We start from the raw sequence: 6,812 nt of genomic DNA on the forward strand, positions 1-6,812 counted from the left end.
ACCATATTTCACATTGCTATAAACCTCTGGAAACCAAAGGAGAACTGGCTGGGACTTTACTCTCTGCTGTTGGAATACATTGAGACTGGTGATGTTTCAACATCACCTCCAACACTCTGTCCTTCATGACTGGTAAATGGAAGTGGAGATCATGAAGGATGCACCAGCTAGTTATAATCCGTCAGTGATGTCTGCTTTCTGTGCCATTAGAGAATCTTAATGGCATCAGAATATGGGAACATAGCAGAGACGAGTTGACATTTAAACTTGAGGCTGAAGCTGATGATTGGGATCTGCAGCCTTGATATCTCTAGCCAACAACAGCAGCTGCAGACATTTTCACACAAAAGTTTATCTAAAACATTTATTTTCCAAGTAACATCACTGATTTGCACACTTGGGCTTTGAGCCCAGAGGACTTATGCATTGGGGCCATAATCACAACACAAAACTTGAGTTTTAAAGGCAAACAATGAAAACAAACAAAAAACAAAAGAACAATGCACTGGGAACTCTTTACTCTACCACCATGGGGTGAACAAGACCAGTGCAGTGGCTAGTAGGGTATAGCCAATCCACAGACTTGTGTGCATTTTGCCTCATTTTTCTCCTCTACTGCATATTGCAATGAACATGTGGGGTTGCCAACAGAAAAATGAAAATGAGGTTAGAAATGAAATCACTGAAATGCTTGAATTCAAATATTGAGGATTGACTGTACATATTTTAAAATTACTTATCTTAGCATCCCTTGGGAACAATACAAGCTCTTGGAAGGCAGGGACCTTTTCATTTTTACTTTCTATCCCTAGTATATAGCACAATGCTTTGGATGTATTAGAAGCATCTAGGCAGCACAGAGGGCTGGGCTTGGAGTCAGGAACACTGAATTCAAATCTGACCTCAGAAACTTATTGACTATGTGACCTTGGGCTAATCACTTAACCTCAGTTTGCCTTAGTTTCTCCAACTGTTAAATGGAAAAATAGTAGCACTTTCCTCCCAGGGATATTATGAGGATCAAATGAGATAATATTTGTAAAGTGCTTAGTGTTTTACTTGGCACTCAGATGCTGCATAAATGCTTATTCTCTTCCCTAGTAGGCATTTAATAAATGTTTGTTGAATTGAATCAAATTGAATCTAAATTGAATCAAGGCGATCATAGAGACTTTCCCCAAAATAAGAGTTTAAATGATTTGTTCATAGTCACAAAGTTAGTGTATTCATTTTCTTGACTATAAGTCAAGCATACTCCCAACTTTGTTATGCTTCCTCTAACTAAATTGTCATGTTATTTTAAGTATGATCTGAGTTAACCTTTAACGAAAACACAAGAAACCTGGAGAAACATAAATGTCTTTGAGTTTTCAACAGTGAGATAGAATTACGATACCTCCTTCGCCCACAACAGTGTTGATGTATTATTTATTTACTGGGTATACTTGTTTCTTAATATTTAATGATCTGGATTCTACCAGTTATTAAGTGAAAATCAGTTATCTGTACACAAAAAATGTACAGTAGGCAGTGAACATAAAAAATTACTTTTGAGTTCCATAATAAATAATAACTGAAGGTACTTAATGACTGGATAAACTGGTTAATGTAATGGTAATTCCTAGTAAATTTAATTCAACCAGTGAATCCTGCCTTATGATAAACACTGTCATTACTTCTTAGGTTCAGGAGACTTCTTTGCCATATATACTCTAGACTAAATAGACCCCTGTGTATTTAAAAGAGATGCGTGAAAAATAAAAGCTGAGATAATTGTATGGGACTGGTGGCATTTAGTTTATTGGTAGTTTAGTTTACATAACTGTGTTTATTACCTTAATTAACAGTATATATTGCAACCTTTTTAAAAGTGACTTTCTGTAGGGTAAATATTCTGCATGGGCTTTGAAAGGGATTGATACGAATATTGCTGTCCAAGTAAAGAATGAGTGAAAATAGTGTGTTGCTTCCTATTTAGTTGCCTCATTCAAGGTAATTGTCTAGGAATGGTTCAGAAGTTTGAGCAGACAGCTCAACATTGAAATTCTAGTGCCCTTTAGGGGCCCCAAAAAGTAATGCATTAACAGATTAACTCAAGCATAGCCAAAATTAATTTTTTTAAAAAGTTTACCCAATAGATTATGATTCAAAACATTGAAATACTAAAATGAAGTATTTCAAACAACTCACAACAAAATAATTTAAACAAGAATTTTTATGAAGTAAATATATATTATATATATATATATATATATATAATAGGAATGTGTATATGTGTATATGTGTGTGTATATATATATATATGCATAATTAAATGTATTAGAAAAAATCCCTAATGATTAGTTCCATATGGAAGTAGCTATCAAAGAAAAATACATTTTAATGATTAGGCCAAGGAAGTTATAAACATTTATAAAGAAAATGGGTCGCAGGCATGATATAAATAAATCTTGGCTCAATGAGGTATGAGATCATTAGAAATAAATTTCAGTAAGATGACTTAGAATAACAACAATGTTAGAAATTATGATTCACTTTACATTAAAGAATATTAATAGAATCAATGAGAATATGGTTTTGATTTATCATTCTCACTAATTCATGTCCATTATCCACTGAGAACTCAAGACTTACCTTTTTCAAGAAACTTTCCTTGTTTATTACAGACAGATTAAACTTATCCTTTCATTTCCTCAATTCTCTGTTTCCCTTGACCAGATTATAGCATGAAATTTGACGTATAACCTATAGAGCTTGTCTATTAATATATGTGCTTACATACATAGGCACACATATGTATTAATGTATATATATATGTATGTGTATATATATATATATACTATATGTTTGTGTATGTATTATATGTACATATGCATTTAGCATACATGGGTATAGCTAAGATAGCACAGCTGGACAAGTTCAGGGCTGATAATTCAACATAATTGGGAAAGTTGGCTTGACTGCATTAATAAAATTATACAGCTCCTTTAACAATACCAAACTTCTCCCAGATATAGAAGTTCATCTTTCTAATTCCAATATTTTACCTGTGATTTTATATGACTTTATCATGTGAAATAGTATTCTCTGAAGTATTCAAAATGAGGATAATAGAATAATCAAGGCAATGATGCATGATGGAAATTAGCAAGCTTCAGCATATAACAATGTGAATCCTTGAAAAAATGGATAGCAGATAAGAAACACACACACATAAGTGTTTGTGGATTAAATTCTAAGCATGTCTACACATATATTTGAAAAAGAAGATGAGCTAGTTATATGATGATACAATGGGTAGTGGACAGCCAAAGTGTACCACTAACATACTTATAATGTCAAGAGAAAGTGAGGTTCTCACATCTTGGGAGGATCCCTTGTAGTGAATTTATGTATGGATGTGGACAGAAAGTTAAATAGGATGGCTATAAATGTTTGGAATGAGATTTACATAATTAGAGGGAACTTCCAAATTACTGATACAACTAAGTTATTTGACAATTTGAATTCCTTCATATGAATATACCTATATATAGCCATGTGATCCTAAGTCAGTCATTTATCCTCTTTGCCTCAGTTTGCTCATCTGTATAATGGGAATTAATAATAGCACCTACTTCCCATGGTTGTTGGGTGGATCAAATGAGATAATAATTATAGAATACTTAGCACAGTGCCTGGCATATAGTAAGTGCTATATACATGTTAGCAATTATTATCTCCTCTTTCACTAGCTCCTTGAGGTCAGATATCATATTTTATACTTCTTTCGTATTCTCTGAAGTGCTAAGCACAGCAGTTTTTAACAAAGTATATGTTTAATACATACTTGTCAAATTAAGGCAAGAAGAAATGGGCACTGGAGTAGACACTTGGTTATGTGAAAGTACCATTTCTGTGTAGGTGAAGGATTTAGCCTGGTCTAACATGATATTATTAGAATTTTCATAATTATTTATATGTCATTTAAAAGGGAGGGGAAGTAGGCATTGGGACTCATAGTCTTCCCAAGGAAAAATTGGCTATAAGTTGAGCTTATATCAACATCTAGTTTTTGATAGATTTAGATTTGTGTTTCAGTCCATTTCATACTTCATGATATAGAACTAACATAGTTTTCTATATTTAGACATTTCTGTATGAAGTCATAGATTGAAACTTAGGGGACAGAGCTTTTTTTTTTCAGTTTATAAGATTGGTGGTGACATATCGAGTGTAGAGAGTGTCCATGTCTACAAATAAAACTGTATTTTTTAGAAGCAATATAGTGCAATGGAAAAAGAATTATATTTGAATGATATTTGGAACTGGAAGACCTGAGTCTGAGTCCTTACTCTGCCTCTTTTCATATGACCTGAGGTATTTCATATAATTCCATTTGGCATTAGTTTTTTCACCTGTATAATTAGGGTATTAATACTTTTGCAAAGAGATCACCCTTGTGATGTCATTGGTCCTCTTCAAGAATGAAGGATGAACAATAACAAGAGAGTTGTAATGGAAAAAGCTCTATGGGAAATTTAAAGTGGATATATATGTGTGAATATATATATATATGTGTGTGTGTGTGTGTGTGTGTGTGTTTGTGTATACACATATATATGTATGTGTATATGTATGTATATATGTGTATATGTATATATATATATATATATATATATGTTTATATATATCTTTTGGCAGTTGAGGATGAGGATGATGATGATGATGTTGTTGTTGTTGTTGTTGTTGGTGGTGGTGGTAGTGGTAGTGGTAGTGATGGTAATTTTTCTTCTTTGGATAAAACTAGATTGTGTGGTTCAATGACTAAGAGTCAATTCTGGTATTGAATCTGTGGACCCTGAAGGCAATATAGTGTATTTGTCCAAAGACCTTCTTTAACCTAATCATACCTGTAAAGGTTTTTCCAGATGAATAAAAAATGGCTTTGGCCTAGAAATTCTATTATTATTAATTCCCAGTGTGAGTGGACCCAGAGAATGTCAAACAAAATCATTTTGATTTGCAGAATTGTGTCTGAAATTTACAAGATCATAAATATAGAGCAGTAAGGATTCTGAGAGTTCAAGCCCAATGTCCTCATTTTACATATGAGGAAATTTAGACCCAGAGATGTCAATTTATTTATTCAAGGTCACAAAACTTCTAAATATCTGATGTGGAATTTAAACTAAGATCTTCCTGATTAAAAATCTACTGCATACTGTATCTAAATTGTAGCTTTAAAAACAAATAAGAAAAGAGATTCATAATGTCTTATTAACTATCATTAACTATCAAGAATCCTATATGACAGATGTTTCTACACTGGGATTAGTTAACTTGTTATGGTTTCATATTTGACCTCTGTATTGCAATATAATTTGTTTCCTTTGTATTCCGTACTATTTTTTTTTTTTGGTTAATCACATACTGCAGTACTGATTTAATCAGTATAAAATTGAAAGAACTTTAGTTCTGTAATAAATATTCAAATTTGGGATAGGACAAACTTTAAACAGCAGTCAGTAAAGAAGGGAAGGGAAGGGTAGTGGGACAGGTGAACAGGCACATTGGAAGTGTGGGGACATGTAAATTGACCACTGTCAAACCAGTGTAAGTTTCTCAGTTTCTCATGGAAAACATTTTATCCACCTATTTTTTCCTTCCAAACTTAAGTCCATGGAAGTCCAAAACATTGTTTCTCAATTTTTTTTTGGGGGGGGGCTTGGTTTTCTTGGTGACAATACAACAGAATAGTAAATTTACTACTTTTCTTGCCCACTGTGGAAAAATTAGATGATTTCAAATACTTTCTTGAGCTCCACAATAAGTTGCCAGTCACTCTTCTGCATTTCATCTCTGAACCACTCCTTCAATGCATCAATGGATTGTCAACTGATCTTGCTAACAAGAATATCTGTAACTTCAAAATGTCTTCCATACATTTTGGTAGATTCTCCAGGAATAGGTTCCATTTTGACACAGACTTTTTGGCTCTTTTTTGCAATATCCACTTGCTTATGGTTTACTTCAATACTTGTAACTATTTCAATCTCAGCAAAATTTTTACTAGGTACACACATGGGTGTGCTTTGTTTCACTTGACCTGCTTCAACAATTACACCCATCGGTATTAGATCTCATGAATTGAAAATAAATTGGGAGAGTATTTTCATTTTACAGGGAAATACTTCTATATGTTTGAATTCTTCTTGCTTCTGTTTCTTATTGTCTTGCCTATATTTCATAAAAGCATCAAACAAATGGTAAATAATTTCTGCACTAGAAATCCGGACTCCTAAACTATCAGCTATTTCCTGAGCATCACATTCAATCTTCACATCAAGGGCCAAAATTACTGCATATTGAGGATCATGTTGCAATATCACTGAAGCCTTCATAACACCTTTTTTTATGAACAGGGCCCATGTTAATTCTAGCATGTGGTACTTCTGAAGTTTTTAAAAATTCAAGTAATGCCTCTAAAGAGCCCAATGTAGAAGCCTGAACATATTCCTTAGTATTTTTAAAATGCATTTACAATCATCATTCTAAGAAGGGGTCCATAGGTTTCAGAAGAGAGAGATACAGCTCTCTCTCTCTTGCTCTTTCTCTTACGCACACACACACACACACACACACACACACACACACACACACACATTAAGAAACTCAGCCACAAAATGAGGCTAAATCTTATTTCAACAGATTTAATATAATTCCTAAATGACTTACTCTAGAGATTTTCATAGGTTTTAGAACTTTAAGAAATATTAGATATCATTTAGTCTAACTGCTTCATGGCATACAGGAGGAGGTCCACAGGTTGA

At 33.3% G+C, this 6,812-nt stretch overlaps 1 pseudogene; it reads right to left on the reverse strand.

The window, feature by feature from the left end:
- Positions 1-5,774: 5,774 nt before the first annotated feature.
- Positions 5,775-6,519, reverse strand: LOC110223557 (eukaryotic translation initiation factor 5B pseudogene; annotated as a pseudogene).
- Between the last annotated feature and the right edge of the window lie 293 nt (positions 6,520-6,812).

The sequence above is a fragment of the Phascolarctos cinereus genome, unplaced genomic scaffold (assembly GCF_003287225.1).
Source record: "Phascolarctos cinereus isolate Bilbo 61053 unplaced genomic scaffold, phaCin_HiC Scaffold_7;HRSCAF=346, whole genome shotgun sequence".
Taxonomy (NCBI): Eukaryota; Metazoa; Chordata; class Mammalia; order Diprotodontia; family Phascolarctidae; genus Phascolarctos; species Phascolarctos cinereus.